We start from the raw sequence: 17,642 nt of genomic DNA, 5'->3' as shown, positions 1-17,642 counted from the left end.
GAGGCGTTCCGTCAGCCTGTGAAGGATTCTGGATCTGATACCTCCTTGGTGATTTATATAAGCCACCACTGACATGTTGTCCGAACGGACCAAGACGTGGTGTCTTTTTATCTGGGGACAAAAAACGCCTCAGCGCGTTGTCGACTGCCATCATTTCCAGGCAGTTTATATGCAGAAGCTTTTCCCGTTCCGACCACTGGCCGAATAACGGTCTGCCCTCGAGCAGCGCTCCCCATCCCGAGGTTGAGGCGTCCGTAGACACCACCTTCACACTCAAGGAAGTCCCCAGGCTTACACCTGACCGGTACCAGTCGGTCACTGTCCAGGGTTTCAGAGCTGCGACGCATTTCTGATCGACCTTGAGGCGCGCGAGGTCCAAGCTCTGCGCGGCGCGCGCTTTCAACCAATACTGCAGCGGGCGCATGCGAAGCAGACCCAGCTGAAGCACTGAGGATGCTGAAGCCATGAGACCCAGCATCCTTTGAAACTTTTTGAGCGGGACTAAAGTGCCGTGGCGAAAAAATCTCTGTCATGCGCTGAATACTTAGTCTGCGCTGCGGCGACAGCTGTGCTGTCATAGACAGCGAGTCCAGATCTGTGCCCAGAAAAGATATTTTCTGACTGGGAGACAGTGAACTCTTTGCCCAATTGACTGTGAGACCTAAATTCTCGAGGTGATCGAGTAATATGGTCCTGTGTTCTATGAGCTCCGACTGTGATCGAGCTAGAACCAGCCAATCGTCCAAATAATTCAGCACTCGTATGCCTCGGAGCCTGAGGGGTGCGAGCGCTGCATCCATGCACATCGTGAATACGCGAGGTGCCAGGGATAGGCCGAATGGCAGGACTGTGAACTGATATGCCTGGCCCTCGAAGGCGAATCTCAAAAATCGCCTGTGACGTGACGCTATTTGTATTTGAAAATAAGCGTCTTTCAGATCTATCGACACGAACCAGTCCCCTTGGCAAATTTGCGAGAGGATTTTCTTGGTCGAGAGCATTCTGAACCGTCGTTTCAGAAGTACTTTGTTTAGTCGTCTTAGATCTAAAATGGGTCTGAGACCCCCGTCTTTTTTTTTTTTTTTTTTGGTACCAGAAAATATCTGCTGTACATGCCCCCTTCGCTCTGAGCTTGTGATAGGGGTTCTATAGCCCCTTTGCTCAGTAACTTCGCTATTTCGGCCCGAAGTAGGTGTGCTACTTCCTTTTTCACCGTAGTATCGATTCGCGCCGCTTTGCGTTGCGGGCGTCGACCGAACTGTAGCGAATAGCCTCTTTCTATAATGTCTAGCACCCACTTCGAAACCCCGGGTAGCCTTGCCCATGCGTTTGCACGAATGGCTAGGGGTTGAATGCGAAGCGCGCTCTGGTCGCTCAGCGACAGAGGGGCTTCAGTGTGCTGCAACATAAGCGTCGCGCTTATGACATTTGAGGCAGGGGGCGCGCTGATAACAGCGGGCAGATTGCCCGCGCTCGACTCCTCTGCGGTGGTCAATCGAGAGGGGGAGGGCTGGGCGAGTCCCGTAAGACCTGTCATGTCCATGTTTGAATGTGGGCGTGGGATAGCGGGCACATTTACAACACTGAGAGCATTGTCTGCCTGAGCAGAGCGAATGCATGTTGGTTTCGTTTTACAGAAACCTTGAGACATGCAGAACGTAGTGTTTGTGGGCACTGGGCAGTGGGCACATTTACCACATTTAATGCGCAATCGATCTGGGTCGATTTCATGTGCGCGAGCCCTGTGTGACGGGCTGTGTTTCTGTGTAGGAATGAGCACTGGGCATTTTGTCTACACTCATAACACCATCGGCCGTGGCCGGAACACCAGAAAATACACTCTATGGGATTTATCTGGGTAGCCGTAAAGCGGCGTTTGTGTGCAGGCAAGCGGGCTGTGTCGCCGACTTATTTACTGCAGAATACACTGGAACAGTCGCATTTACTGGAACTGAACGAGCGAGAAGTTGCCATAGTAACAGAGAGCGTCAACACGCTGGCGTTTGTTTGCAGGTGTGCGTGTATTACAATAGACTCGTCCACTGCAATATTGACATTTTCCAGAGAAATGTGTGAGAATGGAGGTAGTGACACACGGAAACCATAGAAACGGTGCTTGGGTGCAGGCGAGCGGGTTGTACAACGCGCTCGTTGGCTGCAAAAATACACATCTGCAGTCGCCTTTTCAGGGAACTGACAGAGCGAGCATTGACGGCAAAAATTTTTTTTTTTTTTTTTTTTTTTTGCCGTTAGACCTGGGATCGAACGCGGGTCTCTCGCGTGAAAACCTGAGAATCTGCCACTGGGCCACAGGGGAAGACTCAAAGGAATTTATATAGCGCGAGTATTATCAGAGAAACCTGTGTTTCTGTGTAGGAATGCGCACTGGGCATTTTGTTTACACTCATAACACCATCGGCCGTGGCCGGAACACCAGAAAATACACTCTATGGGATTTATCTGGGTAGCCGTAAAGCGGCGTTTGTGTGCAGGCAAGCGGGCTGTGTCGCCGACTTATTTACTGCAGAATACACTGGAACAGTCGCATTTACTGGAACTGAACGAGCGAGAAGTTGCCATAGAAACAGAGAGCGTCAACATGCTGGCGTTTGTTTGCAGGCGCGCGTGCATTACAACAGGCTCGCTCACTGCAGTATGACATTTCCAGTCGCCTGAACTTCAGAGGGGAATGAGAAATGTGTAAGAAATAGAATTCGGCCCGGCCGCAGCGGGACATTATCACTCTTTTCTCCTTTCGCCAGTGACGCACGGGAACCATAGAAACGGTGTTTGGGTGCAGGCGAGCGGGTTGTACAACGCGCTCGTTGGCTGCAAAATGCACATCTGCAGTCGCCTTTCAGGGAACTGACAGAGCGAAGCATTGGAGGCATAATTAATCTGCCGTTAGACCGAGATTCGAACTCCGGTCTCTCGTGTGAAAAAAAAAAAAAAAAAAAAAAAAAAAAAAAAAAAAAAAAAAAAAAAACCAAAGATTCCGCCACTGAGCCACAGGGGAGAACACAAAGGCTTTCAGATGCACGAGCATATAAGAGCGTCAACATGTTTTCTTCGGCGTTTGACGCGTGAATGGGGCACAGAAGTAGCTTTCTTGTACGTAAAGAAAACTAACCCCGACCGTCCGCTTCCAGCCTCCCCTGTGAACGGCGCATTTTGCGCGGCTCGAACAGAGGGAGAGAGAAAACTAGCCCCGTGACCGTCCGCTCCTGACATCCCCTGTGAACGGCGCGTTTTGCGCGGCTCGAACAGAGGGAGAGCAGGTATCATCCTCCAAGCAGGCAAGGCAAGCGGGCGCACCGGCGAGCTTTGCGGGTTGGGGGGGGAAAGGGGCGTCTTGAAAAAGACGCCCGGCTCTTTTAGTGCAATGAGAGTGTGTGTCGCGGCGGCGAACACACACACATACACAAAACACAGTAACAGAGAAAAGGATATGTACGCCGGAAAGCGTCAGCAGAAACGGCGACTGAAGGCGGCGAGATGTCGACCAGCAGCTTCAGATGCACTAATCCCGCTGGGTGCTTGCAATCAGACGGCGCGGCTTCCTCTCAGGATCCAGCGATGCGTGAGCCCGCTGAAGAGATGAAAAACTGACCAAACCAGCCTCTCTGGGCCGTATTTATAGCCCTGGCCCCACCCGATTTCGGCGGGACATGACGTAATGGGCGCGAAGCGCCCTCATTGGTTCTGACGTCATGAGGAGCCTCTATCGATAGGCTGGTGCAGTTGCCGCAGAGCAGCCAATGGGCGCGCGAGCTGTCTCGCCCATGTCTGCATGCTGCTGCAATGCGTTTTACATTATTGCAAAATTAAGGATAATTTTTGGCTTCAATATCTCGAGGAAAAGAGGTTTTCCCCTAGCGTAAGATATCTTACGCAAGTACGAGAGACCTCTCGTAAGAGAACTGTATTGAATTGTTTTTAGGCTATAGTCTTTTAATCTTGTCTTGCAAATAGATGCTCATTTTGATCATTATTTCATTGTCTTATTCTCCCATAATTTCATGTATATTTTATTAATATTTTTCTGAATCTCCGTTGCTGCACATTCCGGCCTTTGTGTAGCGTGTGTGTGTGTGTGTGTGTGTGCGCGCGCGCGCGCACGCGATGACGCAGATTCAAATTCGCCGCCATTACGTTTCCGCTGTTTAGTCCCGCCCACAACGGTCAGCTGATCAGTCGACTTTGGATCTGTATCAAGTGCAAGTGGGAGATTTGAATTCAGTCTACTCTCCTGAAGTGGATTGTGAGATTAACAGGGGTTCAATATGACACCTCATAATTCAAAGCAATCGTGTTCGTCGAGAGCAGCCGTGAGCAGGAGCCCTAGCTGTTGTCAGTTTGGATTCTTCGGAAATAGCACCCTTTTCAGTGAGCCTGGTTCGTCACAGCGGACATCATGCCAACCGATCACCGGCTGAGGTAAGAGTCTGCATGTGAACGATATTTTATATTACATTTGTGTTAAGTTTACGTTACAGTTTTCAAGCTAACATTAGCATTTTAAATGATGTTCAGTTAACTGGCGAGAGCTGGAGGCAAAACACTGAAAATGTAGCATGCATCTTTACATTTTCCATCTGTTTTAAGAAAGATCAGTTGAACCCACACCTCAAAACATACCTAAAACAAGCTTTCGTAGACTTGTTATACATAAAGTCCGTTTAATTGTGTATAAAATCTTTTTTAATACGCGATAGTATCTGTCAGTAAATCAATCTCTTAAATGGCGGGACATTTTTAAACACTGTCTGGAAGCTGAAAACTCTTCTCTTAAAAAATAGTAACCACGTTTTTGGCGGATTTTTATTACCATTTTTAATAACCACAGTTATACTACAAATAGGCCTAACGTTACCAAGGTTTTTTTTTTTTTGGTTAAACCATAGTTAATTTTCATAAGGGTTAATGTGGTTATCAAGACCGTTAAGAAAACGAATTCAGCAAATACTGTACTTGTTGTTGATACAGGAAAACACATGAGGCTAGAATATGAACACCACATGATAAATTCCATATTCTGGCTGCATGCTTGCCAACACGTCAGTTGAGGTTTTGCATTGTCCCAGTGGAACATATTCTGACATATGCAAATGTAATACTGAGTTGTAAAAAAAAAATATATATATATATATATTTGTGATTTCAGGTCAAGTGGAAAGCAGAATGATCATGGCAAACAAGGTATGGGAAGAAGTAATTTAAAATATTGTAATGGCCGAGTCTTCTGATTCCATATGATTGCACTAAAAGTGGCAGAAAATTTAATTTGTTTTATACTATATTTTCCCATGTGAATATTCATTTGATCCTTGTGAGGCCACTGGAGCTGCACAAGGTTTGGTTTTGCTTCAGTAAGACCACGATTGTGTTAGATTCCACCCATCTATTATTATTTTTTTTTTGTATTGTAACTAGGCTCTGTCATTTAGAAACATGGGTTTTCCTATCACTTATAATGACATATATCTCTACCTTTCATTCCAGCCAGAGGATCTGACGGTTGCTGCTCGCATCTCAGCCTACCTGATGGAACATTCTTGCTGGATGAATGACCTTCACCTTCAATTCAACCTTGCCAAGACAAAACTGCTTATGGTTTCACTTTCAGCCAAACCATGCGATCCTGCTGATTTGCCTTATACAACACCAGAAAGATCCGGCCCTTCCTATCGGAGCCACACAACTCCTTGTCTAAGCTCTTGTTCTATCCAGACTGGACTATTGTAATGCTCTCCTGGCAGGCCTTCCAGCATCAGTCAAACCTCTGCAACTGATCCAGATGCTGCAGCAAGACCTAAACTCACTGCTTCAGATCTATGTGTCTCCAGAAGCTTGTGTTCTGCAAGTGAACGGCGCCTTGTGGTGCCATCATCCCAAAGAGACACAAAACCACTTTCACTGACCTTTACCTGGACTGTTCCCTGCTGGTGGGATGACCTGCCCAACTTAACACATTTTCAAGAAACTGCTAAAGATCCATCTTTTCATAAACACTTGACCCAATAATACTAAATCTTTGTTTTAATAATAAATAAATAAACTTGTATACTGTGCTACACTAACTGGGACTTGTCACTGCACTTGTTGCTTCTATTGTTCTCTTAATTTTTAAGTCACTTTGGATAAAATGTAATTGTAAATGTGTAAAATAAGTTATATTAGAGTATAAAGGCATACAGCAATTGCCTTTTAATGTAGATATTTTTACATGTTCTAAATTATATACTAAGATTGTATTTCCTATCATTCACATATCTTGATGTTCAGTGTTTGTTTAATGAGTAATACTGTAAATGTGCAGGTATTTTGTACTTATACGTTTAATTAATTTAACAGAAATTGACTGTACATTTGCTATTATTAAGTACTTAATTAGAGATTGGTCAAAGTTGTGAAATTGGAAATGCCTTAACTGTAAATATACAAACTTTGAATTTGAATTTATGTATTTAATGCATTTTTATACATAACTTCATAGTTATTATACACAGGAAAAACTATATATTAAAAGATAATTACTGTAGATAGACAGCATTATTATAAAATAACTTTATAAAACCCTAAATTTACAGTTTAACTTGAAAGTTAAATGTTTTTTTTTAAATGTAATTTGACAACATTTATCCGTTTTTCCACGGTTTAATAAGCCATTATCAACAGTAATGTACTGTAATTTAATAAATTTTGACTGTAAAGTCAATTCTGTATTTTCACTGTTTTTGCCTGTAATTTTGTGAAATGGTTATTTGCTGTAATTTAACGGAATCCGTCTGGAAACTTTGCTGCCAGAGATTTACCGTTTGTATACGGGATTTTTTTTTTTTTTACAGTGTAGGCCTAGTAGCTATGGATTTTAATAATTTTACTAATATATAGTAGGTAAACATATAGGTGCATATATAGGTGAACATATAGGTGCATATATAGGTGAACATATAGGTGCATATATATGTGAACATATAGGTGAGCATATATAGGTGAACATGTAGGTGCATATATGTACATATAATATAGGAAAACGGCCAATTTTATATATGTCACATATATTAAAAACATATATCAAAACATATATTAAAACATATATGTTTATATAGGTTCTTTCCATGTGGGGCATTATACGCGAAAACAATACTATTAGTGCTTTTAACAATACAGATTGTGTCAAAGCACTTAACAGTATCAAATTGGAGGATATAGTGTCAGTAATGTATAATAATAAGATAAAACATTAAATTTTCAGTTAAAGGCATTTCATTATTGAATTCAAAGATGTCATTCAATAGCTCAGTTTAGTTTAATTAGTATCTGTGTAATCAAATTGATGAAAAGATATGAAGGCAAATTGCAGAATTAAATACAAATTTTTGAATAAAGTTAAATAAGCAAAAGTTAATTTACATTTGACCACAGTTAAAATATTTAACATTACTTGTCTAAGATTTCTCAGTCAGATTATATTAACTTTAAGAATTACGGTGAAAAAACGAGACAACACACACTCATATCAACAACAATACTAGGTCATCTTGGTTAATGTTTCAGAAATGTTAAAATGAGAAGAGTTACCAACCTCTCGAAATTATTTATATAGATCCCGGTGTCGGTCTTTCAGGTGATTTGCTATATTAGGCCCCGATCACACCTAACGCGTTTTTCAGGTTCGAACACGCGAGGCACACAGCTGCACTTACCATCACACAGAACGAGCAGTTTGTTATGTTGCTCGGCAACCACTGAAACAGCTGTCCTGTCAGTCAAGTAAACGTCAAATCAGCCTTTTATTAACTTTATTTACTTTCTGTTAACATTGTGGTAGTTACGGTTCGTGAAGTCGTTAAGCTCCTGGTAACCCGCGAGAGCACCACAAGTTTATCCTCCATCATCGCACACTCCGGGCGTTCAAGCAACTAGCTTTCATCATTAAAACGGAAGGCCCGCGAGGCGCAGCAGCGCATAAACAGCGCGCAGAACGCTCGCTGGAAACCAATTGAAAAAATAGGCGCCTCTCACTGCAAAAAACGCGTCAAGTGTGATCGGCCCCATTCACTTCACTTTTGCTATTTAACCAGAGCGAATGAGACGAGTGCGCGTGTGGTGTTTATCAACGCGCCTTTGGAGAGAAGTGAAAGTGACAGCTCGGCTAGTATCGATACTTCAGGAAATTAGTATTGGTACCGTTCAGATATTTCAGTATCGATATTTATCGAAATATCGATATTTTTGACAACACTATACATCACTCAATTAATTTTATTTCTTTTCAAGGTAGAGAAGGCAATTTTCAGAGAGGCTAGCAATAGCGAGCTAGCTTTGAAACCATGAGATCCCAAGCCTCCTTCAAAACACATGAATGCACACAGCAGGGAGCAAACAAAAGTTAAATTACTTCATGTTTCGAAACACATAACATTACAATAATAATGAACATAAACTACTTAAAGAGCACTGACCTGTACCACCTGACTGCTGCAGATTCATTTCGGCATTGATAGTGTTGACATTGAAACGCATGAATTCGAGTCACAAACCACTTCGAGTATAACATGACGGGTTTCCATCTCTTCCAGATTACAGTTATTGCGTTAACGCAGGGTAAGCTTGTTTTGATTCAGGAGGAACTGTAAAAGGCGGCTGCTGTTTCGTTTGTGGTGCTCAGTGACTGACGTCTGTCTAACTCATAGCATGAAACACACTGATGACGTGTGATGTCTGCACGAGCAGGTGCGCCGAGCAGTGGGGATTTCTTCAAGACTGCAAGGGAAGCTCGGCTTCCCCTATAATGTCAAAAAATTAATGGTCAAATATGTACTATTCTGTTAAAATTGTACTGACTAAAAATGCATTAGAAAACGTTCATCTCAAAGATGAGTTCTTTCAGAATCAGTTACATATAGCAGGCCGGCTGACTCGATTTCCTTGTCATACATTCCCGTAGCGTCACAGTGCATTTCCCTGTTGAAGCCCAGCGTCCCTGACTTCAGTGGAGCTGCTTCAAACTGTTTTTTTCAGTGCTTCGAAACTAGACGGTCATTGGATAAATGCTGTGATTATGTCCCGCCCACGGACGCTCAGCGTCTCTGAGGGTGAATGAGGAGTGGGCTGGCCTGGACTCCGGGCTTCTGTGTGATGATTGGAGGGTCTGTCGAAAGGCTGCATCTCCTTTTGATTGACAGCGATTTCATACAATAAAAAGTCACTGACGCTGAAGCTACTCGAGCTCGGACCCATCGCGGATTTTGCAAGTGTAGTCGAAAGACAAACTACAGCAACCTATTTCTTGGTATTTGCTTGTAGAAATTGCTAGCCAATTTTCATAATACATTTTACACAATTAAACATTTATACATTTTATTATATTATTACTTATTATAATTTTTATATTATTATTAGTAATAATTAAAACAATATATATATATATAAAAAAAATATATATATATTATTAGTAGTATTATTATACTTTATTATATTATTATTTATACCTTTATTATATTATTACATTTATACAAGTATACCTAACTATGCTGGCCATTGAGAGGACACTGGTCAAGTCACTGGAAAAGACGCCTAGTTGGTATGACAGGGTCACAGAGCATTTTCTTGAAAAGGAATGTAGGGCAGAATTTACGTATAAATAAATGGACAATTTTTATGATGTTGGCTGAAAATGAGCTTCCCGTCTTTGAAAGACCAGCAGCCGCCACTGGCGCCGAGGTATGGAAATACATACACTGACAGGCAGGTAGGACATCGTATCATTGCATTCGGATCGGAAGAACATTTTATGCACTTAAACCACTTAACTGAGGCTACGTCTACATTCATCCGGATAGATTTGAAAGCAGAGTTTTTGTTTCAAAACGTTCTTCGTCCACATTAGTGTTTTCAAGCATTTTCCAAAAGTTTCTCATCCACACTGAAAAGTCGGAAAACACGAAATTCACCTTACAGCGCATGGGTTAACCCTCATAAAAGCTCACGGAGATGACAGAACAAAATCATAACAAAAGACAGTGAGCAAAACGAAATTGCTCAAATCTCCGTCAAAACGGAGAGCAAAAGATGCATTTTCAAACGAAAACGTATTAGTGTGGACAAAGCCTTAGTGATTGCTATCAGGATGCGAAGATACTTTCAACCAGCATAACAAAAACTGTTTCTGGAACAAATCGCCCACCCTGCCTTTAAGAGAAATACAAATATCTTGGCTCCACCTCTTCTCATCAAGAACCATTGTTGTCTTTATATGGTTCTTGAGATGTTCTATGGTTGTTTGATGGACAAAAAAGGTTCTTGGTGTTTCATCATAGGTACTTCAGATAATTTCTAAAGGTTCAAGTTCACTTTAAACACACCTTAGCATCAGAAATGCTGCAACAGATCAGCTCTGTGTCCTTCTCGGCGTCTCAGTCCAGCTCTAGCCATGCCTGGTGCTGTCAGTGCTCTCGGTTCAGACTCATTAGCAGGAGAGAGTGGATTTATGTGTGCCGGGGGATGATGCAGTGTGTGAGGTGTCCTGTAGCCGTAGCAGTACAGCGGTGACGGGGTCAGAGCGTAAGATCTCGCCTCTCTCCTGCTCTCTAATAGCTCAGGTGGGAGATGCTTATTAATGAGCATCTCTGTGGCGATGCGTGGCACATAAATAACAGAGCGGGGCACATTGCTTCCCATCTCCACCAAATGAATCATCTGCATGCTTTCTTTCCCACGCTGGCACTAAGGAGTTTTATACGAGTGGGTCACGGTAACACAATGAGTAAACTAAATAACAACACTGTGAGTAATAAGAAATATTAGACTGTGGGTTTCCCAGCAAACCCCTCACCCTTTATATTTAACTTCATCACGTAACTCATACTGCACATGAACGATGACTTAAACATGCGGTTTGCTAAAGAAAGGCGTGCTATTACTTTTCTTAGTGATCAAGCCTACAATTTTTTATATGATAACACAGGTGTATAAATCTCATAGACTTACACTGAATGAAACCAACCCATATTTAGAGACCAGAACATAGGCTAACTAAAAAGGAAACTCACAACTGTGTGACACTCACTCTAATGAGCGTAAAGATACATAACACTTAATTATAAGAGTGTTTGCCTTTAGCATGTTGCTAAGCTCACTGTGTGATACTTAAACACTATAACCAGGCTTCTGAACTAAAATTTCAAAACCATAACGCCATTTATCAAAAAGCACACCCATTCCCCTAAACTTTAAACACTATTCCCCTGTTTTGACACGAGTCAGATTTGTTGAACTGCCGCTGGAAAACTCTACACACAAATCCCTTAATTTCTCATTGCCTACACCATGATGCCATGTATAAAGCACTAGCATTCAATATTGTTCACTCAAGTTAGCACAGCTTCAGCTCAGTTAGCACACAAACACTCAAGTGGAAACACTAAGAGTCAAAATTGATCACACACCAATCAAAGCCTTCAATAGATAGATAAAAGGGCCAGAGTCCGTTCACTGGGTTTTGGAACAATGGATCCAGAAAGACATGAAGGAAGAGGTTGAGGACACAGGAGGAGGAGGAGGAGGAGGACGAAGAGCTGAAGGAAGAGGATGAGGAAGGGGAAGGGCAAGGCCAAAGAGACAAGCAGTGCCACTCTAGTTGCCCATGTCTTTGTCCATGGTTTGACTATGAGGGAGGCTGGGCAACGAGTACAGCCAAACTTGAGTCGCTTCACCATCGCCTCGATCATCAGAACCTTCATGGAGAAGAACAGGTACAGTAGATGTGCTTCAGACTGCTCTCTACTGTAACTGTTGAGTGCAGTACACTGTGCTGTGACAACACACACATGACCTGTAGCTGTTGCCCTATACTACTGGAATGAAAATAAATGCATCAAATTGCCTCACATACAGATAAAGTGGAACCACAAGCAACATAACTTACCAGTTTTGGAAATGTTGTTTTGAATGTATTGCACCAGTGTGTTAGACTAATGTTGTAGTGTGTGTGTTTGTGAGGACTTGTGTGTGATGTCTGAGGACAAAGTTTGGTTTTTCAGCAAGAGTGAATGGTTTTGAGTGTAGAGCTTCATTTTCACCTGAAAATATGATGTTTGGGGAACTGGGTGAGACATTATGGATTTGTGTTTACTGTTCACTGTGTTCACGAGGCATAGTTTCAAGAAATGTGTTAAAGCAATCGAGAAAAACGAATTAAATTATACAGAGGATATTTACCATAGTGTGTTCAAAATATCTGCCGCAGAAGAAAATGACATCATATGATGCTGGTCACATGGTTTTGGGATGAACCTTTTTTGTTTGTTTGTTTTTGCAGACATTAATCAAATGAAATATTTTCTTATTTGAAAGAAAATTTTATTTAAGCAATCTTTTTAGATTGTATTAATTTAAAATTAATATAGATAATCTTGACTTTAACATTTTTCATCCATTATTTTGAACCTAAAATTGGACACTGAAAAAACTGTAATTTAAGGGACATAAAGAGCAAACTAAAAAACAGGGTGCATAAATATATTGGAGGAGATTATAGTATGCTTTATATCCTTTGTAATCCTAATTTTAGTCAAGCAAACTGAAAGACTACTGGAAGAGTGGATCTTACACCAGGTAAACAAAGGCAGCGATCGGTTTACACACACAATCTAATACTGTAAGTCATTCAGGCCTCCTCCAGTCTGTGTAATAAAGTGTTCATGGAGAAAGGGAGAGGTGGATGTGTGATGATAAACATGTCTGCAGATGAAATGAGAGCACATTAAAGTCCAGATGGTGAAAGGAGAATATTAACTCTAAAAAGCAAGGCACTGCTGCTCAATTACTGCACTTTGTTTCCATGAGTTGAAGCTCACTATGTTAATCTGCATTTTTTTATTCCCTTCATAAAACATCGCACAGAGAGAGACGCCACGGTGAACGCCAACCTGGTAATAGCTTTTATGTCCCCTTCATTCTATTACAAAAAGATACAACACTTAGTTAAGGGGGGAAAAAACCCTATGGAGAAACATTTCATTTTTCCATAACTGGTAATTAAATGTTCTTCAAATGAGTTCATTGAAATCATGGCGTTCATTTGTGCTAAGCTTGGGATTTAATAGACTTTGTTAAACAGGGATTGTGAGTGAATATTAAGCTAGTCGCCCACTGGGATTGTATAATGAATGAATGTCGCTATAATCCTGATAATGGTGGATTACTTTTCATTGAATTGCTTTATTAAAGTTCAATGGAGGATGTTTATGTCTAGCACACCTATCATGACGAGACTAAAACAGACTTCATCTTCTCTCAAACTAAACTGTGATGACTTTAAAAGAATATTCTATGTGCATTAAAATATATGCGTCATATGTCCGTCAAAGGGTTAGTGAATCCTAATCTCATTAGAAAACTTAAAATCCCCCTGTAGTCAATAATTGTATCCCTTAAAACTCATCTTTGATCACTAAAATGACATATTTAAAAGTTTTATCCTTGATAAAAATCTGTCATGCCTTAAAATATCTTGAATGTACAGTAACTCGACACCCTTGCCTCATTTAGTATACGCGGTTCTATGAATATGCAAATGAGCCCCGCCTCCACTCACTCACTCAGCTCAGAGATCCACTGGTTGACGATCACACGTTGATCTGATTGGTTACAAGGTAGTTTGTGACGTCAGAAACACCAGCGATTTCAAAGCGTGTTTTTGAGACTGTCTTTGGTTCACTGCAGTTTTAAGCAGAAAATACTCAGCAATGCTGTCGACTTATGAATTTACACATGGTTTGTCTTAAAGCATATTAAAAACACCACATAGACATATAAACAACATTAAAAACTTGATTTTCACCACAGGGGGACTTTAAGAATTTTACGAGGTGGCGATTTTGTATGTATTTTGTATGAACCAGATCGTACGAATTCATATAAATAAGCCACCAATTCAGCAAAACGTAAAACAGTTAAAAACTGCCATGAGATTGTGTTGGGTTTGTTCACTCAAAAATGAAATTATTTCATCGTTTTCTCACCCTCATGTTGTTCCAAAACCATACGACTTTTGTTCATTTTTGGAACCCAAGTGAAGGTATTTTTGGTTTTGACAAAAAGAACAAAAGAAGAAACTTCATCGGTTCTTGCACATATGTGATGTGCCTTATGTGCACTGATCAATATTTATACAGTATGTGACTTGTATTAAAGGAACCGTATGTAAGATTGTGGCCAAAACTGGTACTGCAATCACTTTCAAATTACTGTAGAGCGGTGTATCCCCTCCCCCTCCCCCTGACTCGAGGTTGCCAGATAGGCTGCAGGATCCAGCAGGAACGTCGGCTGCTACAAGGAGCTTCCAATGGCAAGTGACGAGTCCTACACAGTCATTTTTTTTTTTTTTTTTTTTGTTAATTATGTGTATGCTTCATGAGAGAAGTTTTGCTAAGTAATTATGTTTCGTAACGTTAGACATTTTTGTAGCTGCAGCTGTGGTAACTAGAGCAGAGCTGGCAAACCGGATGCCGAAACACTACTGACTTTGTGATTGGTAGATAGGTGGAGGGTGGAGCTTCAGGCCAAAACACAACATGACAACATCAACATCAGTTGAGGGCTGCAACTTCACTTTTAAATGATAATATCCTGGCCGGACTACTGTTGTCAGTGATATAAGTATTTGAAATGAACATGATTTCTTAATGTCTAGTGACATATCAGGGCCATTTTATGATTAATTGAAATACATTTCTTACATACGGTTCCTTTAAGCATACTTTCACCATTTCTTTCTGTAATTTTTGAAACGTGCAAATTTTGCTGGCTTGGACTTCCAATGGATGGGCAAAAATGATGAGAGAATATTAAAACTATCACTTACACTTTATTTTAATCGACCATTTTAGACATTCTACTAACTATTAGTACCTTTGCAACTACATACTGTACCAACTCTCATTAATTTCCAACTACATGTCAACTAATTCAGAGTATCAGCACACTGTTAGGGTTTGGGTTAGTAATAAGTTGACATGTAATATCAAAGTTACTTATAGTCATTAGAAATTCTGCTAAGGAGCATCAAAATAAAGTGATCTCAGATATTAAACAGACAGTCTACTAATACTCTAATGATTGCTAGTTGACATGTAGTTGCAAAGTTACTATAAATATGAGTAATTGAAGTCTACATTTTTCATTTTTGGAACTATTTAACATGATTTTAGTGTGAAAAAAATTCTAACCATTACGTTCTGTGTAAAATTATACCCAGTTTGTTAACGTTATACCTAAGTTATAACCAAACTGTTTCCATTACAATAGAACATCATAAACCCTAAACTATTGTAAAATTGATGATTTAAACAATGAATAATACAAGTGCTTTTGTAAAACTATATTTCTGCTTTTACATTTACATTTATGCATTTGGCAGACGCTTTTATTCAAAGCGACTTACATTGCGTTATCCTATTCATTTATACATAGGTATGTGCAATCCCCTGGGATCGAACCCACAACCTTGCGTTGTTAACGCAATGCTCTTACCACTGAGCTACAGGAAAGCTTACCTCTAGTTTAAATCCTCAAAAATTTTGCCCCACTCACTTCCATTGTCAAGTCAAGCAGATTTACAGAAATAGATAGGAAAATAACAATCAATGATGCAAACTTCATCAAATATGAGTCAAATTCTGCTGTAAAGTAGCTTTACAGAAGACAAGTGTCATTATTCTGCTCGAGACAGTTCAATGTTTATTCAGTTCAGTTCAATAACTGTGTATGCAGGAAACAGTGATGTCATCATCCAGCTCAATTCAGTTCAAGTTTTGTCTTCATCCGATAGTGTCAGTCAAGTCAATAATATTGCTGAATATTAAAGGGGTCATAAACTGAGAAATAACATTTTCATCATACTATAAGAATATCCTGTACGTTTCAGAACTCTTCTTCTTCGAGTCCGTTGCAATTTCAGATGTCGTTCTGCCAATTTCTGCCGCAGGTCACAGCTGATGAAGTTGGTTCAGCCAGGTCCTGGGGGCTGCACTGGAGGCTGTGGGCAATGCCAGCTAGGGCGTAGAGGCACGGGACTGGCGTTGTCTTTATACATCCCGTGATAATGCGGCAGGTGTCGTTGAGGGCTGTGTCAGTCAGTTTGGCATGGTGGGAGCGGCTCCAGCTTGAGCACGCGTATTCGGCTGTGGGGAAGCACAGGGCAAGGGCAGTTGCGCGGATGGTTGGTGGATCGGCGCCCCATTTTGAGTTTACCAGTTTGTGCAGGATGTTATTGCGAGTGTTCTGAAGGTGAGTTTTGAAAGAGAGTGTCCTGTCGAGTGTGACTCCCAGGTACACGGGGTGAGGGTTGGAGAGTTTGTAGCAATCCCATGAGATGCGCAGTTCTTTTTTCGCATCTCGATTTTTAAGATGGAAGCTGCATAGTTGGGTTTTTGATGGATTGGGTTTCAGATGTATTTTGTAGTAGGTTGTTATTGTAGTAGGTTATCATCTCTTGGAGGGCACTTTCCAGGACAGACTCAATCTTCTGGAAGTTCTCCTGTTGGGTGGTGATGCAGAGATCGCCCACATAGATAAAGTGGCGGCATTGTGAGTGAAGTGGTTGGTCATTAGTGTAGATGTTGAAAAGGAGGGGGTCAGTATGCTGCCTTGTGCTAGGCCGTTCTTTTGGGCTTTCCATTTGCTCTTCTTGTCATTTAGTTGGACAAAGAAGATCCTGTTGTTGAGGAGGCTTTTGATGATTTGACACAGGTCGAGGTCACCAGTCATGTCAAAAAGTTTCCTAATCATGGTGCGGTGCTGGACAGTATCGTAGGCAGCAGTGAGGTCTATGAAAGCTGCTCTGGTTAGGAGTTTGCACTCAAAACCTCAATGTGTTGGGTGCGGTTCAATAGCTGCCCAGTGCAGGAGCGGCCAGGACGGAAACCAGCTTGATCATTAGTAAGCTTAGTGTCTATAAGTGGCATAAGGCGTTGGAGTAATAGCCTCTCGTAGAGCTTGTAGGTGATGCAGAGGAGGGAACTTGGTCTGTAGCTCTTTGGGGATTATGGATCCTTTGAAAATCCTTTGAGGTTTGAAAATTGCGACAGTCTTGGCCTTTCTCCATACCGGTGGGATTATTTTCTCTGCCATGCATGAGTTCAGCATTTCTAGGAGCCAGGTCTTTGCTTTAGGTCCCAGGTGCTGTATCATTTCCGCCAGTACATCATCGATTCCTGCTGCTTTCCCAGGTTTCAGCGTGCTCATTGCAGCTTCAAGTTCTTGTGGATCGAAAGGCTTGGTGAGTCCTCTGGCTGGTTGTGGGTGGTCCGGTACTGCTGTCCGGCGGTATTCTCCTGGTCTGCGCCAGTTTTGGCTGCGACCGTTCGCCACCAGCTGTGCTGCAACTGAGTTTGCTGTGACTGTTGTTAGCGTGGGCGGTGTGGTGTATGGTCTTCACCGGCAGCGGATTGTGGCACATGCCTTCCTACTGTTGTTGGTCAAATTGGTGTTTTTTAACAGCTCCTTCCAGGCTTGCCTTAGATCTTCCCCGACTTTGTTCAGCAGGATCTCTCCGAGTTCCATGGTGGTGGGGGAGAAGGAGTCCTCATGGTATGCCCCGTGGTAGGCTTTCAATAGGTCACTAGATGTTCCCG

The 17,642-nt window shown here is 41.6% G+C and overlaps 1 long non-coding RNA gene across 1 annotated transcript; it reads left to right on the top strand.

Annotated features, from left to right (window-relative positions):
* Window positions 1–4,145: 4,145 nt before the first annotated feature.
* LOC309491339 lies at window positions 4,146–6,567 on the top strand. The gene is made up of 3 exons (XR_014203044.1): window positions 4,146–4,437; window positions 5,165–5,199; window positions 5,503–6,567. It is a non-coding gene; the product is annotated as an uncharacterized lncRNA (long non-coding RNA).
* Window positions 6,568–17,642: the final 11,075 nt, after the last annotated feature.

This window comes from Leuciscus leuciscus (genome assembly GCF_965113295.1).
Source record: "Leuciscus leuciscus genome assembly, chromosome: 25".
Taxonomy (NCBI): Eukaryota; Metazoa; Chordata; class Actinopteri; order Cypriniformes; family Leuciscidae; genus Leuciscus; species Leuciscus leuciscus.
This window is presented reverse-complemented; position numbering and strand designations above follow the sequence as displayed.